Source organism: Phalangium opilio, unplaced genomic scaffold, assembly GCF_054372755.1.
Source record: "Phalangium opilio isolate 3A_F unplaced genomic scaffold, DU_Popi_V2 ptg000002l_1, whole genome shotgun sequence".
Lineage (NCBI taxonomy): Eukaryota > Metazoa > Arthropoda > Arachnida > Opiliones > Phalangiidae > Phalangium > Phalangium opilio.
In genome coordinates, this window is record NW_028324144.1 from 15,487,706 (window position 1) to 15,507,155 (window position 19,450).

General features: G+C 36.5%; 1 long non-coding RNA gene across 10 annotated transcripts; it reads left to right on the forward strand.

The window, feature by feature from the left end:
• The first annotated feature begins 1,100 nt into the window (after positions 1 to 1,100).
• Positions 1,101 to 6,167, forward strand: LOC149720205 (uncharacterized). 10 transcript variants are annotated; one of them, XR_016377353.1, is made up of 6 exons: positions 1,101 to 2,015; positions 2,126 to 2,360; positions 2,434 to 3,183; positions 3,237 to 3,322; positions 3,418 to 3,492; positions 3,613 to 6,167. It is a non-coding gene; the product is annotated as an uncharacterized LOC149720205 (long non-coding RNA). The 10 variants fall into 10 exon arrangements; XR_016377251.1 differs by having other exon boundaries at positions 2,434 to 3,322; XR_016377404.1 differs by lacking the exon at positions 3,237 to 3,322.
• The last annotated feature ends 13,283 nt before the right edge of the window (positions 6,168 to 19,450 follow it).

Below are 19,450 nucleotides of genomic sequence, written 5' to 3' on the forward strand. Positions count from 1 at the left end.
TGGGTGAGAGAGGGAATTTTATACTATGGAAGCTACGGCTTAGCCTCTCCGTTTAAGATACAGGCTCCATGATGAAATGCTCTGCTATGTGCGGTGAATGTCATGGCATTTCTTGCTTGAATAATTACAAAGATACATTATCAGAGGATGATATAAGCGATATTTTTGATGATTCATAAACAAATAAAAATTTTAAATGCCCACTCTTATTTTATTTGAAATTAGGAAAACATTTCGTATTTCCAGCCGCAAAATACAAAATTCTAAACACATCGGATATTATTAATGGATAGAACTTTTGAACGGTAAGTCGCAAAGAGTTGATTCAAACACCAATAGATAGATAATTGGAAGAACTTTCTTTCATAAACTGAGCGTTTTTATGTTGGACCTACCGTTCGGCCGTAAATCGCAAAAAAAGCTAGCTACTCTTCTAAAGCCATGTTCACACTTACACAAGAAACAGATTCGAAGCACTTCAAAACGCTTTCAAAGTGACATGTGATCGGCACAATACGATTTTGGAATATCCAGCAATAAAGCTATTATTATTTGAAAGCGGTTTGAATCACTTCGAGCCGCTTTACCCTGTGCAAGTGTGAACATGGCTTTAAAGCAATTTCGTGCCCCCTACACCATGCAAAACATTTGTGTATATGCACGTGCACAAAGATTATAAACCTTCAAAATTACTTAGGCCTAACTTTTATTAGGAAAAAGGCTTCTGTCACATAATTATATGGTAGATTTTATATACAAAGTGATCAAAATCGAATTTGTATCTCAAGAAAATAATCGTAACTTTTGAACGGTAAGTCGCAAAGAGTTGATTCAAAAACCAATAGATAGATAATTGGAAGAACTTTCTTTCATAAATTGAACGTTTTTATGTTGGACCTACCGTTCGGCCATAAATCGCAAAAAACCAAATTTTCCAAGATGGCGGCCATTTTTGGTGGTCTTCCACCAACCGGAAATCCGGGGAATTTTTTTCCCTTAATAAGCACCGCTAGTACTTCCAAATACCGTTGGAATTAGCTTGTTACTAATTTGTTCTAGGTTTGGTCGTATTTTCGGCTAATTTCCCTGTACTATTGGGTAGAAAGATGGAGTTTGAAGGTATTGTTAAAATGGTTAAGACCCAAATTGACTAGGATAGAAATTTGAGTTTGATTGAAACATTAAACGTACGTTTAAATAGTTTGGAAGAAAACTCGCGTGGAACTGAGCTTTACATTTAGTAACATATTTCTCGTTTCAATACTGCCTTCGTTGCAGAGACACATGACTGTATGCAAAAGGGAGTTTAGTGAAGAAAATACTGAAACCGACAAACCCTTATTCTGAGAGAGCGATTGCTCTCTTAGATAAGACTTCATACTGCTCTTAATGTATAAGGAGGGTTTTTTGTTTGAATGTAGTTTTTTTTGTATTGTATTAATTGTTTTGAAAAACTTCCACTGAACTAAAATTCGGACCCTTAATATGTGGTTAAAATTTCAAAGAGATCCCTCCATTAGTTTTTTTTATAGAAAATAATGTTGCTAAGGGTGGTTTTCATTTCCATAAAAAAATTAAGACATTTTGGCAAAAAAAGGGAAATTTTCCCATAGGAATAACATGGGAAATGTTTGCTGTGATGGCCAAATTGACTCGAGCATTTTTTGAAGACTATTTATTCGATAGGTCTGAAAATGGTTTTAAATGAAAGGTTGAACATTAAACTGGTGCCTTTCGAAGTTTTATTGAAAACAATTAATATTAAGTATTACTTTTTGTACTTTTAAGCACATGCTTAAACTTACGACCTTTTATTCTGTTGGACTTACGTGTTTTAGTCCTGGCTAAAATCATTGAGAAACGTACTGTTGGACTTACGCTGTTTTACCTCTAATAGAAAGACTGAGCGAAGATTTTTGTTTACACAACGAGTGTGGCTGTGTCGAGCTTAAGGCGAATTTTTAACTTTTCACATAAAAGAAGGGGTTAATTCGTCCTCATTTTATTTTAATTTCGTAAGTTAAACCTTATTATAATTTAATACAAAAGAATTTAAATTTAGGATTTAGCCGATAATTTTTAAATTCACTGATTTCACTAAGCCTTGGTCAAAATTTAAATACAGCTGATTGTATGTAGAGAGTCGACTAGAGACCAATTGGCCGTGTTGCGTTCGTTTTAAGGTGTTTCACCTGGTGCCATCGGCCAACGATAGCCGCTAATTAGGTAATTTGTTTTAAATAAATCAATTTTTGTTGTTTAAACTACGCACAAGGGTTCGTTCCCTGCTTTCTCGACTGGTGCCACCAGCGGCCAGCCAAGTGCCAACGGTTACCGCTACGAAGATACGTTTTTTACTGGTAAAATAAATGATGGATTCAATCACACTATCACTAAATCCTGTCACCAAATCAACCAATATTTTTAATTCAGGTCCTTCCAATCATTTGTATTAGGTAACAATTGTATTATTAATTATTTTGCGCCAATTCTAACGTTGCCTAAGAAGACAGTAAACAATGGCCAGATTGCCAACGATAAACGCTACAAAGATTATATCTGGTGCAACCGGCAAACGATAACCCCTGCTTAGATCATTTTGAATGTTTCATTAGTGGTAAAATAATTGATAGATTAAATCACACGATCACTAAACCCTGTCAACAAACCAACCAATGTTTTGTATTCCGGCTCTTCCAATAATTTTTATTAGGTAACATTTAAATTTTTATTATTTATTAGTGCCATCGACCAACAATAACCGCTAATTAGAATAATTTTTTTTTTAAATTAGACAAATTTTTGTTGTTTAAGATTAATGCAAACTCTACACATAGGTTTGTTACCTGGTTTCTAAACTGGTGCCAAGGGTAAAAACAAACCATAAGTAACATATAACACTAGAAAAGTGTCCATCCATTTCCTACTCTGACTTTGGTATTGCAAATTAGTTTAATGTTTAATCTCCTCGAAAAAGGGGTGCGGAAGCTGTGTCTTATTCTCGAAAAGTTAGACAAGCCTCAAGGACTCCGTCATGCTAAATTTTATTTCATTTCTTCAGTATTTATAATTCAATTACCATTTTCAATTAGTTAAAAATGACAATTACCCAACTAACTATTTAACACTGCTGTGAAAAAAAGCCATATTTTGTACTGTGGCTCTTCCAATCATTTTGATTAGGTAATAATTAAATTTTTTATTAATAATTTAGTGCTTATTTTAAGGATACATAGGAAAAAATGAAACCATGGCCAGTTTATGTATATAATGTTCATTTTAGTGCATATTCTAACATTACCTAAAAAAACCATAAACAATGGTTAGTTTTTCCCAAGATTATCAATTCCCATATTGGTCCTGAAAATATAAGTAAAACAATCTTACTAATAAAATTATTAATATATTGAATCATAGGGTCGCTAAACCCGGTCAGGCAGTCACCCACAAACCAGTATTTAATGTCCAAGCTGTTCCAGTCATTGTAATTAGGTAAAAAAAAACTAAAAATAAATTTTTTTATCAATTATATGGGTGTCTGTAACTCAGTTTAGAAGATGTTAAGTTCTTAACACTGTTGAATTATTGATTTACAAAATTACATTTCACTAGATTCATCATAAGCACGAAATTATAAATTAAATGGATCACTGTGTAGCTTTCTACGTCATCAAATAGATCTACTGGGCAACCGTGAATTTCGTACCAATATCAGTGCATTTGCTATGGATGTTCAATACATCTGCCTAACCAATATTCCAGGAAATAGTAACACTACTCCCTAAAACACCTTCCAAAATAGGCCTAACTCGTTGTACATCCCTTTACAAACTTACTGATAAATCAAGGCCTGACAACCCCGCTCTTGGACTACAGGACCATCTAGTGGCGTATGTTTAAACTAAACAATGGCAGATATTGCTTTAAAATTAGGAAACTATAAGTTTAAAACCTTTTACAAAAAAGACGATAATTTAGGACATTTTAATTATACTGAGCTTAGCAGGCCAGTTAGCTATTCCCTTTCGACTATGGGAGCATCTAGTAGCGTTTGTTTAAACTAAACCACAACATGTATTTGCTTTAAAATTCGACGAATTTTCATTAAGTTATGAAGAAATTGATTAACGCAAGTTGATAAAAAAATTATTTTATTTAAATTATTAGTATTTGTTTACAGCAATCAATGATGCATTCATATTAGTATAAATTGTTCATTTGTGTTAATAGGAAATAAAGCAAAGCGCGGGCCAATGGATCCCCTACAAGTTGACTTTCCTCCTTGGCGAAGGCTAGTGGGCGGGGTTTATAAGTGCAGTTATAAATCCCGACCACAAATGCCTCCTGCCTTCGACCATAGTGGCAGGTCGCCCGTCTTCATTTCCAATCCATCTTACCTCATGTGCAAATGATTTAATGGGTTACCGAAATGACTGGGAAACGTTTTTCTTAAGTACAAGGGATAACATTTATATTAAAACGGTTTAATAATAACGGTACATTAATTTATTAAAATAGATCAAAAAGAATGGAATAAGGTTGGAGAACTTAGTTTCCATTTTTTGAAGGATAACAAGATGTCTAGGAAACCATTTCCTATGTCCAAGGGGTAATGAAATGACTAGTAAACCTTTTCATCAGTTAAAGGGGTAAAATTTACTAAAATGGATTAATTAGAACGGAACATTATAATTTATTAAAATGGATCAAAATAATGGAATAATGATAGAAAGTTATTTTCTTCAAGAAATTACAAAATGGCTGGGAAACCGTGTCTTTAGTTCAAGGGATAAAGAAATGGCTGGGAAACGTTTCCTTAAGTTCAAGGGATAAAATTTATTAAAATGAATTAATTAGAACGGACCTTTCCTTTATTAAATAGATCAATAATGATGAAAAAAAATTATTTGGTTCAAGAGATAACCATTTTTAAGTCAAGGAATAACGTAATTGCTGGTCAATAGTTTCTTAAGTTTAAGGTATTATGAAATGGCTGGGAAACCATTTCTCGGGTTCAAATGATAAACAAATGACTGGGAAACCATTTCTTATGTTAAAAGAAATAAAAATTTTCTAAAATGGATTAATTGGAATCAGAAGAATGGAATATTAGTTCATTCAAATGTATTAAAAATAATGCAAAATTATGGATGAAATTTATTTGGTTAAATGGATAAATATTATGACAAAAATTTTTTTGCAAAATTAATATGGTGATGATGCTACAAAAAATGTAAGAAAAATATATTAATTATCTTCAATGAAAATTTTTAATTGAAACTCAAGAAAAGAATTGAAACTGTAAAAATATTTAAAAATCCACCTTATTCCCATTCGATGGAAGTTAGGCTTAGCTCAGGATTCATGGGGGTGAGTAACGGGAAGAAATTTGTCTGTCGTCTGCTACAGTACATATTTTTGGCTGTTGTAGCAGACGACAGACGAATTTCTTCCCGTTACTCACCCCCATGAATCCTGAGCTAATCCTAACTTCCGGCAAAAGGGAATAAGGTGGATTATGGCTTTCGAGAAATTAATAAAAACCCGAAATTAACTTCTTTTCCTGTGCCCCAATTTAATAAAAGTGTTAACTTTTTTAAATGTGGCTTAATACTTACAAAATATTTACAATGGGGTTTCCATGTTTGTACCCTCTTGTGGTGGGGGGGTTGGGTTGGTGGTGGTTTGGTTTGTGGTAGTGGAGTTGGTGGTGGTGGTAGTTGAATTGGTGGTGGTGGTGGTAGTCGGGTTGGTGGTGGTGGTAGTTGAATTGGTGGTGGTGGTGGTAGTTGAATTGGTGGTGGTGGTGGTAGTCGGGTTGGTGGTGGTGGTAGTTGGGTTAGTGCTGGTGGTAGTTGGGTTAGTGCTGGTGGAGTTGGTGCCCATTTCGTCTACTATGTAACCGTATGTAAGTCAACTATATATGCTTGAGCCTTTTACACCTTTGGCTGGTTTGCGTGCGATGTGCTTTTTTTTATAATTCATTTTGGTCTCACATGCATAGATTCTGTGTCCTACAATTTCAGTCTAATATCCCCTTTTCTCTAGATACTTTTATACCATAGAATACCTTTCTACCTCATTTCCAATATTACAACAAAATTACGCTATGAAAGCCATGGCGATAAAAGGCTCTAACTAAGATTGCTTGCAATAGGGCCACCTAGTGATAGCAGGGAACATCACTGTCTTTTTTAAATTCAATAGGGAGCTTTCAGATGGGATAGTAGTAGGTACGTCATACCCACCCAAGTCTTCTGGGAGCCATATTGGGTGGTCTCGGCTTCATTCCTGCTTTAAACCCACCAATATGGCAGGGTAAATTATGTCCCGAGACTCAGCTCCAACTGAAAGCTCTCTATAACATTTTATTAAATTTAAAACTCTTTTCCCGAAATGAGAACTTTAACGAAGTGCATAGAAGTTTTTAGGTAGCCCCAGGAAAAGCAATCGAAAATACTTAGTACCTCGGTTTTGCGGGCAGTCCCGCATTATGTGCCCCGCCTCCTTACACCTGTAACAGGTTCGCACCCATTGCCACCGTCCGCGACCGCCGTCTCGTCCGCGACCGCCGCCTCTCCCACGACCGCCGCCTCGTCCGCCACCGTGTCCTCGATTTTTGCCGCCGCCGCCATAAAAGTACGCATTGACGACCTTAATGTTTTTGCCTTCCATTACTAAGCCCAAACCGACAAACAAGAAATTTCATTGAATAGTTTACAATCAATTACTTTCTATCTAGTTTAAGGTTTGACATTAAATTTAAACATTATAACTTTAAATTTTATGACTTAGCTTCAAAATCCGTTAATTATTAATATTAACTATTAAAAATAGTGTTCAAAACATACGTACGAGGTTCAAGTTAGTCTGGCTGGATTAAAAATGATAAACTCTAGGATTTCCCGCCAAAAACTTCCCCGCGCGAGCAGCAGTAACATGGAGCAATTAAAACATTGGAGTTAAAACCATGATTTCACAGCAACGTTCTAGGTATAATTGCTCCATGCTACTGTTCTAGACTCGGGAGTCGGGAGGGCACTAAATTGAAATCGCTTGGCTGCTATAGGGACTTGGCAGTACTACGTCATGCAACATCAGGCTACCTTCCACCAGTGCTAAAAAACATACCAGGAGGAGGGGCTTATATAGCTTTCATTCTGTTAAAAAAACATACCATAATGGCGCTGGGGGCGGAGTTAAGCCCGAATTGCCAAGTCCCTATTTGGGCGGGAATTGTTTCAATTTCCTCATCGTTCTGTTCTCTTACAATTCTGAAGACTTGTAAATGAATATCAATTGCCACGAATCTTTATTATTAGGGTTTTATATGATCTATAAACAATTTTTTTTATGTTCCTACTGTTACATTAACTTTTGTTTTCGTTTCAGATTGTGAAATTGTCTTTTTCACTCTTAGCCTTAAAAGGCTTCGTTATCCCTTGTAATTAATTTATTTTCATTCATTTTTATTGTATTTTTTTTTACGATTTGCAATTCTGTCAGAGGTATTTATTTTCATTCATTTTAATTGTATTTTTTTTTACGATTTGCAATTCTGCCAGAGGTTTTTTTTGACACTGGGTTCTTTCTGTGCGCCCAATAGGTTCTCTGTGTTCCTATTATTTAGCCAATTCTTTGTGTTTGGCAATTGGGTTCTCTGTGCTCTCATTAATTGGGTTCTCTGTGTTCTCATTAATTGGGTTCTCTGTGTTCTCATTAATTGGATATCTTTGTGTATCCAAATTGCAAGTTCCAGTGTGGAATTAAGGTATCTTTGTGACCTTTTGCAATCTGTGTCAAATATAGTACTACTTGTACTGTTTGAAAATTTACAAAAATTGAAAAGAATTTGCTATTTTGCGTCCATTAAGAAATTTTGAAATGGTTTCTCAGGAGAGACTTAGGAAAAAAAAATGGCGTGAATTAAACCAAAAGAAAAGAGCTGAAGCTAAGTTAAAGTTACTTGTTCAAAGGAAAGCTTCGCAAAAAAAGCAAGCTAAACGAGATATTAACAAGAAGTACTATTTGAAAAACAAAGATAATTTTCTTAGAAAAAGTAAATCAATGCTATGTACACAAAAAGGTGGTAAAAGGGCTATGGCACCAGGTGGCGCCACTAATGGTGTTTTTGCTCCAAAAAAACGAAACCCAAACCTAAAACAACTAAACAAGATAAATTTGGTTTTGCGAAAAAGCTCCTCAATGCGGGGATTTTCAAAACGAAAACCAAAAGAATTTTAGCCGAAAGCTATAAAAGGTTTCTAGTCAAACGTCTCACTGAAAGATTGGCGGCGTCAAAGTCTTTTGACACCGAGACCAAAAATAGACGCACGAAGTCCATCTCTCACCAGCTAAAATGCCAAGTGCTAGCTGGTAGAATATTGCATTTGAAAAGGCAATTATATTCGGCTTACCACGCCCAACTAACGGGGATTGTTAGTGAATTTAAGGATTTTGTCGAGAAAATCAAACATATTGGGTCCATTGATCCTGACAATTTGGCAGAAGTTGTGGGTGGGAAAAGGCTTCACAGTAGCATGAAAGAGGCCCATTTCCATGAAACTTCCTATTATCTGATTGGAAATAATGGTAAAATATTGAAAAATGACGATGAGTCACATTACGGCAAAATTTTTCAATTGGATTCTAATGGTCGTGTACGAAAAGTTCTGAGAGACCGTGTTACGAGTTCAACAAAAGAATTGTTTGTTGACGAAATGGGAAATTTCGTTGACATAAAAAACAATAACGAGACTAGTAACGTAGAACGAGTTTTACAAGTTAATGAGTCGGGAATTGTTACGAATCTTTTCAAAATTGTTGAAACTGAAGAGAAGAATCCGAAAGCAAATTTAGTGATCAATGAAGGGGGGTTTATTGAAACCCAAAACAAATCTGTATATTGGGAATGCAGTGATATTTGTAATGTTCGAACTCGAGCCATTGCAAAAGTACTAGCTTTCATAAAAACAGTTGCCAATGCTAATGAAAAATCTTTGACTAAAATTTTTGAGTCTGATTTGGACCTTTGCGAATTAAGAAAAGAATTTTGCAAAAAATCAAAAGTGTTTATACCACCAGATGGGGACGAAGTAGTGGTGAGAATAGTTCCGTTCCTAGGGCACACCTCTTACTGCGCTGATAGCGAAGAGTGCCAAAGTCATTTGCGTTCTTTCGCTGAATTGGCTCCACATTATTCGGGAATAAGAAGTATTCTGAATAAGATCTATCAAGTCAAAGCGTTGCTCAACGCGTTAACTAAAGTTTCAACTGAAATTGAAAGTGGTGATTACGATTCTCTGACGACTGTCATGGCGGAGTCAAGAAAAATCCTAGCCACACGTGGGAAAAATTTAAATAACGAACAAAATAATGCTCCCACAGGAAGCATTAACGCTCCTCGGCCCACTCTCGATGAAAGTGAAATCTTGAGTCTTTACGAGAATCAATTCGCTCGGGCAATGCTAAACACCAACGAGTATATCGACACGCCTTGCGACTGTTGTTTTAGATTACTGAAAAAAACTGATTTAAGAGCTGTAGAAAAATTAGAAAACAGTGCTGTTTTCAATAACGAGGCCTATCTGATTTTAAGAGCTGGCTGGATAATGAATAATTCGGACGCTAGAGAAGCTGACATGCTTCTATGTCGTTACTGCGCTACGGATTTGGGAAAGGGTAAAGTTCCCATTAGATGTTTTCTGAACAACTTGGCGGTTGACAATCCTCCGCCAGATGTCACCAATTTAAACATGTTTGAGAAAGTTTTAATTCAGCTTGTGAAGCCCTTCCACACTGTGGTGCGGTTAGGCACTAAAACCAATTCCAACGTGAAGTTTGGTACTGTTAAAGCTTTAAAGGGAAGAGTAATTTATCTTCCAATACCAGTGGAAAAAAATTTGAACATGATTCCCAAGACGTTGCCTAAAAATCACGAACTACATATCTTGGTGAATGGTGTTCCCACTGCAGACAAAAAGGTTTGGCAGCAGGTTGTTTGCCTGGAAAAAGTGTTGAAAGCGTTCAGTGTGCTTAAAAAAATTAATCCTTTTTACAAACACATTGATATTTCGGCAATGAACGAGGATTATATTTGTGGGACGCAAAATATCGATGGCGACGAAAATTCATTGATTCCCGATGAATTACTGAGCGTAGCAGATCCACTCGCGCTGATCAACGATGACTGTGATGCGGTGCTACGTGATTCCGCTGCGCTTCCAGTGGATTGCAGTCACGATATGCAAGCTGATCAAAACGCTTCAAATATAACCGTTCAGGGTGAAAATCAGTTGACCCATGCAGCGGATGACTACGCAATTATAACGCAACCCGAGGCTTTGTTGCGAAAACTTTCTGAAGGCGAAGCCAATGATCTGTACGATCATTACTCTATTCATCCGGTGAACGTCCAACCACCGAAGGATTTATTGGGTGCTTACCAAATGAAGCGCGTCGAGGCCGAGCCGGTTAGCACTTGGGACAAAAAACTGGAATACATGAGCTTCGTTCATTTGTTCCCTCGGGGTCGCTTTGGCAAGCACGATGATAGACCATTTGGGAAAATAACGGAAACCGAGTATCGTTTATCCCGTCTTTTGAACAAAAGTCCAATTTTTAGACGAGATTACGCCTATTTGTTCCATTCCTATCAAGAATGCGAAATGAAAGCGATTTCTTGCAGTTTGAACTACGTTCTTCGTGTTACAAAACCCATGCCAATTGGGGTTGAAAATTTGCTCAATCGAGTTGAATCTGGCGATAAAGAACTTGAGAGTAATTTAGCTACTTTCTTGGGTCATATTCGAGGAACGAAGGACTAGTGGTATAAAGTTCTTAGAAACGTTTTAGCGATGATTCGGGAATTTCGTCCTCCCACCTGGCTTCTAACTTTTAACCCGGCCGAGTACGATGATATGGAACTGCACGATCACTTGAGAAAAGTGAATTCAGACGTTCCGGGAGTAGAGTCGATGACGGTGGCTGAATTGTTGAATTTCGACCCACTTAGCGTCAATTTGCACTTTCACAACAAAGTGCGGTCGCTGTTAAACAACTTTGTCTTGTGTAAGCAAAATCCAGTTCTTGGCATGATAGAACATCATTTTTGGAGGGTTGAATACCAATCTCGAGGTTTACCTCACTACCATATGCTTTTGTGGGCCAAGGACGCTCCAAAGATTGGAACTTCTTCGACCGAGACTATTTTGGATTACGTGCAAAAACACGTCACGTGTTCGATGCCGAGAGCATCGGTAAGTCCGGAACTGCAACGGCTGGTAAAAAAATTCCAAACTCACAAATGCACCTCTAGTTGTTACAAGAAGGTGAAAAATTCTAAAAAAGGATCGAGAGTGTGTCGTTACGGTTTCCCTCGTAACGTAACAAACGTAGCGACTATGAATTCCGTTAGATCAGTTACTCGTCACCGTAACATGAAAAAGGTGCAGAAACGGTTGTACGACTTGCCGAGAAAACAGCACGAAGATTTAATAAATGATTATAATCCCACGCTACTATTGGCTTCCAAAGCCAACATGGATTTGCAATTTGTCGCTGACAAATCGGAAATAGTGGCAAACTATGTCACGGCTTACGTGACAAAGGGAGACCGGGCTGACATGGACCAAACTTTTGCCGAGTTAGGGAATGAAAGTTTGTCCAAAAAATTATTTGCCTATAGATTGAAATCTTTGACGTGCAAGCAAATAGGAATTTATGAAGCTCTTGATATGATGCTGGGCCAAGATCTTTACAACAAGTCCGACAGCACTAAATTTATAAACACTAACTTGAAAGAAAACCGATCGAGAATTTTGAAAGGTTACAAGGAACTCGCGCGTTTGAGGGAAACTGACCCCGAAAGCATGGACACTTGCCAAAAAGGGTTCGTCGACGACAAGTATCCGAATCGTCCCGACAGCTTGGAAAATCTTAGTTTGCGGGAATTTGGTCGGTTTTACGATTATGCGATGCGCTCTGAGGGTGTCGAGAAAAATGCGAATGTAATCCAGTTGAAAAACAATCTGGGTTTCATGAGAAAGAGAATTAAGCCCTACATAGTGGAGCACTACATTCACGACCCAATAGAGGAGAAAGAACAGTATTGTCACGCTCTACTGATCCTCTTCAAACCGTGGCGTGACGAAACCGAGCTATTGGGCGATTTTGAAACATACGCCGATGCTTTCGAAAACTCGCTTTCGGTGTTAAAAGACATGAGAGAATATCACGAGAAGCTGTCGGTTTCCAAAGAACTTGAAAAGAAACGGGAGGCTTCTAAAAAGGCGAAAGAGCTAGAAACCATAGTATCGGAGGGAGAAAGTGAAGACGATGAAAATGCATTACAAGGGAAAGAAATTGTTATCGAAACTGAACACGCGATGGCTGATGTGGAAGCTGCCATGGAAATCAATTTCGAGACTGATGTTGACAATGTGGCGTCACTAAACTCGGATCAAAAGAGAATTTATGATCACATCATGGACCACTTCTCCCAAGAGGGAGAAAAATCTGGAAACAAGTGCCTTTTTGTGTCGGGACCTGGTGGCACTGGTAAATCATTTCTTATCGACACTCTCGCCAGCGCTGTAAGGCGACGCTTTCAAAATCCAGCTAGCGTGGCCATTGCCGCGCCAACGGGTTTGGCAGCGTTGAATGTTAATGGCGTAACGTTACACAGATTACTAATGTTGCCGGTAGATCATGGGCGTATCGCCGAATACCATTCCCTAAGTTCTGAGAATATAAGCATTATGAAATAAACCTTGGGAAATTTAAAACTGTTAATTATAGATGAGATTTCTATGGTCTCGTCGGTGTTACTGACTCACGTTCACTTGAGGCTGAACGAATTTTTGGAAATGAACCAACCATTTGGCGGAGTTGTTTCTATCCTTGTTTTGGGAGACTTTTTCCAATTGCCTCCGGTTCAAGGAAATCCCGCGTTCATCAAAATCACTTCCGAAGAAGCCAGACTTAGATTCAATTGCATCGGAGGAAGTGATCTTTGGAAGTTTTTTAAATACGATGAATTAACGCAAAATGTTAGACAAGCCAACGACCGAAGTTACAGCGACATTTTAAGCAGAGTTAGAATTGGAAATATTTCAAAAGCTGATGTTGTAACCTTAGAAAGTAGATTGGTTGCTGGAGGAGAAAACATCAAGGTGGCTATGGACGTTTTCATTAAGCTGTCCAATGAAGGGTTTCACCCAATTTGTTTGATGCCTAAATTAGCCATGTGCGAAACATTTAACTGTGAAATGTTGCGAAAAAACGGAGAGAAAGTTGAAGTCATTCATTGCCAGGATAGACTCGCTGACTACGGCAAAAAATGAATAAAAACATTCTCAGCAGACTGCAAATGCTACAAAACGAACCGTCCAAAACGGCCGGTTTGGAGAGCAAGTTAGTTCTTTGCGTTGGCTGCCGAATAATGGTCAGAAGGAATATCAGTTTTGAAAAAGTCGTTGTAAATGGTACGATGGGTTTCGTAACTGGGTTCAAGAAGGACGAACAAGGAAACGTTACTGGGATTTTTCTAAGAGTAGATCGCGAACCGAATAACGACGACGCTAACACTGACTTTTTAGTTGAGAAAATTTGCGTCAAATTTTTGCTCATGGCAAACATTTACTTTAAACGCTCCCAGTTTCCCGTCATCCTGGCGTACGCTATTACGATACACAAAAGCCAAGGCATGAGTTTAAAATGCGCCATTATGGATTTGGGTCCGAATTTATTTGGAACGGGCATGGCGTATGTGGCTTTATCGAGAGTGACGTCCTTGGCCGGACTCCATTTATTACAGTTCGATCCGACTAAAATTAAGGCGGATGGACGAGCCATTATGGAGTATAACAGGCTTCGCAAAAAATATAGGCCAGATCTGCCTCTTTTGGAAATAACGGAGTCGAAAGAAAGTCGAGGTGGCAAAAGAAGTGCGCCTACACTATCTAAAAGCCTTTTAGAAGGCGAGGAAGAGAGATGTGAAGAAACACCGAAGAAGAAAAGGAAAGCCCAACAGAGTTTGGATAGTTTTCCCTTGAGGGGTTTAGCTAACGATGATCAAGTAACGTGCTATTCTAATAGCGTTTTGCAACTACTCTTATTAGTGCCGGAATTAAGAGAATTGGTTAAATCTTACAATGGATCATTCGTTGAAAAACCAGTTTTACGTTGCCTCCATAACACGATAAACGACATCGAGAGTTCTCAAGGAAGTTTCAGTCGAAAAGGGTTGGAACTGAGAATGGCTGTCGGAAACCATTTTACGCAAAACGATCAACAAGACGCCAGTGAGTTTTTGATGGTCCTTTTGACGGCACTAAGTCAAGAAATGGAAGCCAATTACTCTAAGGCTCTAAAAGATCTTTTTTGGTCAAAGTCGCGAAACGTTACCAAATGCCCCCAATGTGAAGTTAAACAAAATTCGGAGAATATTGTTGCAAGCAACATTTTCAATCTTCCACTTGAAAACCGAGATAAAATTGATTGGAAATCTCTAGAAAAAAGGATGAGATTAACAGATGTGCCATGCGTATTTTGTAACAACCCAAAAATACAAGAGCGTGATGTATTGATATCCAGCGGGAAGTACGTATTTTTGTGTCTTCTCCGTGGCGATTACAAAGATGGTCGTCCAGTTAAGATTTCGACCAAAATATCAAGTTTTGAAAATCAAAATGTCTCTATGAGTAAGATGCTTTTTAAAACTAAAGGGGTGATTATTCATAAAGGTGAATCGTTGGCCGAGGGACATTATGTGAACTTTGTGAGAAAAGACAACGGCTGGTACGAGGTCAGTGATACAATGATCAGAAAAAGGGAGAGATTCGTCAGTAACTTGACTGACGTCACTGTTCTGCTCTTGGAAAGAGTTTAGAAACATTAAAGGGAATCTAACGTGCTTGAAGAATCCATATCAAATTTACCCCGAGTAAAGCCTAAAATTTCAATATTCGTACCAGAAAGGAGCATCATATCTGTCAAAGATATACTAATAGTTTCCCTTTAAAGTAATTTATGACTGGGTAAGATTGTTAATCCTCGAGCAAGTTTAAGGTTAACGATGGTTCTGGAGTAATTTTGATGTTGCCTACTATAATAAGCGTGAAAGGGAGAGGAGGGAGGATTGTAGGGCCATGCTATTTTACGAAAAAAAGGCGATGATTCTTGCATTAATTTTAGAATTTTCTAGTGAAGGGTTAACTTTTTAGTACTCTGTATTAGTTTTGCCCCAATGGTGTTTTATGTAAAAAACACGCTAAAAACGTAACCCCTGTTGGTAATGCTATGTGATTAAATATAATTCTTTAATAAGCTGGTGAAACTATTGAGACAAACTCATCCTATTAGTTAACATTGAACAGATTTTTTGAACTGAGATTTAGACACTCGTATCCAAATTTTAAATAAATACTGATTAAAATTAATATATTCAAAGAGTTTTCTAAATATCAGTTTCGCATCTTCCATTTTTTTCTCTTTTAAGCGCGCTATATTTTTTTTTAAATTAAGACGCCCATAACGTTTTTACAATTTAAAACCATTCAAAAACATTAAATTAAATTAATATAATCTAATATTATCCTGTTACAATATCAAAGATTAGCAAAGATTTTATGTTTAAATATTATCTATTATTATAATCTTTTCTTTCTATAACTTATCAATAATGTGTACCAGACACAATCCGATACCACTTACAAAAATTTATTTTTAAACTATTTAATAGTTACGCTTAAAAAAAGCCATATGAACTTATTAATTTGTCCTATAACTAATATCCTACTATTGTTGTGTAATTTGTTTTTATAAAGTGTGAAAATTATTTCCCAAATTGTGGTTACCAATATATATAGACATAACCCCTGTAATTAAAACAACTAAACCATTTTTCCAATTAATATTCCAGTAAGTTTTGCATAATCTCTTTGTGTTTCTCACCAGCTGGGGTAGTCTGCGTGGCAGGTTGCATTGCGTAAATCCAACAGGGGTACAATTTGCAAAGCCTTCTGGAATATTTTTTTTCCCAATAATTAATAACCTTTTCATTGTCCCTTTGGTAACCCACGCGCAATACAATAATTGCCATGTTCTAGCAGCAATGTTTACAAACTTAAAGTTAAGAGTTGCGTGACAAAATCTTAAAAATAGACCCTCAAAATCTTATATTTAAATGAACATATAATTGCCAGTAAATTGTAAAGTTTTCTTTCAACCCCCGCCCCTTTACATAACTAATATAACGAAGATTAAAATTATTTCGACATAAATACTACAAGCAGTGCATATTTTCGAGTTTGAAACATACAATTTAAAGACAAATTTCGTGCAACTACATGCGTATCTTATCAACACGTGCCAACTACTAAGCTTCAACAGAAAGATAATTCATCATAGCTATTACCAGTACAGCTCAAAAATATGATGATCATCATCATTTTAAAAAAACCACAACAAGACTTCGATAGACAAATCAAAATATATATTCAACTTCTCCACCGAAATAACAGACACTTTAGACTGGCGTGTTCAAAGAGTGAGAGCGTCTTTGGATTAAGAACAGCAAAGATATTCAAAGAAATAACCTTTCTATTGGCTTGAGTCAGTGTCTATAGAACATCAAGCTGTATCAAGGCCAAATAATACATGTCACCTCTTTGGTTTCCCTATATAATCACGTTACGGATTGGCAAGCCGTGCCTACAAGTTCATCAACACAATAGAAGTTCATAACAGCTATGGATTCACAAAAAAACCTTTTTCTCGCAAAAGTTGCCTCAACATTGTTAAAATTTAGAACAGCAATGGGTTGTTACTAAAATTATGTACTTGACTATGTTGGGAGTTGGGCGCACTCCTGTAATCCAAGCTTCTGGGCAACAAAGTTTTGAGGGAATAAGGGACTTGTCAGCATGCCTACCCTACAGGAACTGACTACCCCGCGTCCGCGGGTGGTGAAATACCCCAAATCCCCCCTCCTTCACCACTCGATTAAACCTCTAGTACTTCACTCGTTACTCTAAAATATAGTACTTCACTCGTTACTCTAAAATACCAACTGATTAACCTTGGACTTCAATTTTCATCAAAACGCCTTAAAGGTAATATACCATGATGGTATATTACATTGTTTAACGGACGTTTGAAAAACAAAACAAGGTCGAGGGAACCAATACAAAAATGCTGCCGATTAATGACGTTAAGCAGTATTGCCATCTGAGTTCAATAGTAATAAATATAGAAAAAAAAACTAAAATCAACTGGATTGGAGATGTCGCTACCAAACACAAGGCACCTCATTAACTCTCTGAACTGAACTGCAGATTCTACATCAACAAAACAAAATCAAGCGCGATGGAACCAGTAAAAAAACTACAATTAATGACATTAACTACCAACGCCATCTGAGTTCAATAGTAATAAATATAGAAAAAAACCTAAAATCAACTGGATTGGAGATGTCACTAACGAAATACAAGGCACCTCATTAACTCTCTGAACTAAACTGCAGATTCTACAATAGCAAATCACTACCCTTTTAAAAAGCATCTTTAAGTATATTAGAAGTAATTTAACAAACTCCCCTTCCCTTTTTTTATACATTAAAAAATATAATATTAAAACACATGCTTACTATTTTTCTGGCAATTATATAGTCTCAATTTGACAATCCTAGGATTAAATGTAAATATTTTTTCGTCATTGAATTGTTCACTTGAGAGATTAACAAAATTGTTATAGGCATTCATACGATAATGTTGAACTCTCACACTTTTTAAATCCAACCTTCACGTATGAGTGTTTTTGAACAATTTTTTAATCCCTCTCACGCATTCATTGTGAAACTTACATTATAGATTCATTTCAAATTAATTATAGTTACTCTTAGCTTTTCCCTGTTAAGGTCTATTTTTTGGCAGCAGGATGCAATCGCTAATTATCCTCAAAACCCTTTCTGGTGTCAAAAACAATTTTCTTTGGAAAACCCTTTAAAATATGCAACTTTTACCTTTAAACGTAAAAAAAACAATATATTTATTCACAGGAATAAATTTATAATGAATACCATATTTAAATAACAACTAGGGAAATTAAACCAAAATTACATGCTGTAAATAAACATGGCAAGTATCAAACCAAATGTTTATTTAAATAAATCTTTTGCGCCTTCCAATATCATAATCTAAATCATGCGTGTTTAAAAACTTGAAAATAGTCAAACAAAAACATTCTTAATGCAATTTAGTACTTTAATGATTTGAAAGTAATTATTCAACAGCCATTACTTAAAAACATTCCTATTTGTATTTTAACTATTATATGAAATAATATTATTAACCCTAAATTTTGTCATCAATAAATTACCATAACTGTCATTTAACTTTATTTATTAAAGGTAAAATAGTTTACAGCGTGTAAAATTACCATTAATTTCAAGTAAATATTAATTTACTCCTGTTATTTCCTATATTTAATGATAAATCAAAGCATACTTCCATTGCCTGACCTCCTAGCATTCTGGCAAATCATTTAAACACCAACTTCAATTTCCCAAAGGCTGAATCCAAGGACGGAGCTAATAACATTAAAACTGAATGACTGATCCCATAGCTCCGATCTCTCAACAATTTTCTATAGGGAGCTAACAACTGGCAACGGGGAAGAGATAGTCTAATGTCACGCAGCCCCTATCTGGTTGGCATTTTTGCGCGTAGAATACTGTTTCCAACCGTTAAGGGGGATGGAATTCCAGTAAGAGATAGAAGGGTGTGACGTTTCAGGGTCAGAACTGTTAGCTCTAGGGATGCACCGATATGGGTACAGCCGATATATCGGCCGGCCGATATATCGGCCGATATTATCGGCCCATTAAAAAATTGTATTTCTCCATGAATATCGTTTCCAAGAGTAGAATCAACATTTTTTAGGGCCATTTACGTTCTTACTTTGTTTTATTAGAGACATGTGTCACATTTCGTTTAATGTGGTACCGCTACATATTTTAGCCTTAACCCCCTTCCTTAAAAAATGGTGTGCTCTAAGTTAAATCCTTTGCTTGGTTTTCAGTAAAAATGCAGCTCCTTTTTTTGTTCAACAATTAAGAAGTAGCGTTATAAGCAAACTTATGGAGAACAAATGAAAAGTTCAAAGTTTACATTAGTGACACCAAATGCATTAGAGAGCGTCAGTATCGACTTCAATTGTTTGTTGGATGTACGAGAAATTAAAGAAATTACTTTCTCATAGTCGTGAACAACGGAATAAAACTGAGATAGTGGAAAACCTTGCATTTTTAAAGGGAAATGTTAAATTGTGGGTATAAATATAAGTGATGTGTTTAAATTATAAGCCTTTTCTTTATGCTCTTTAAGATTTTATGGGGGTAAGGTGGAGTGTTCGACGTCTTATTAGAGGGGTTAAAGTATAAGATAAACAC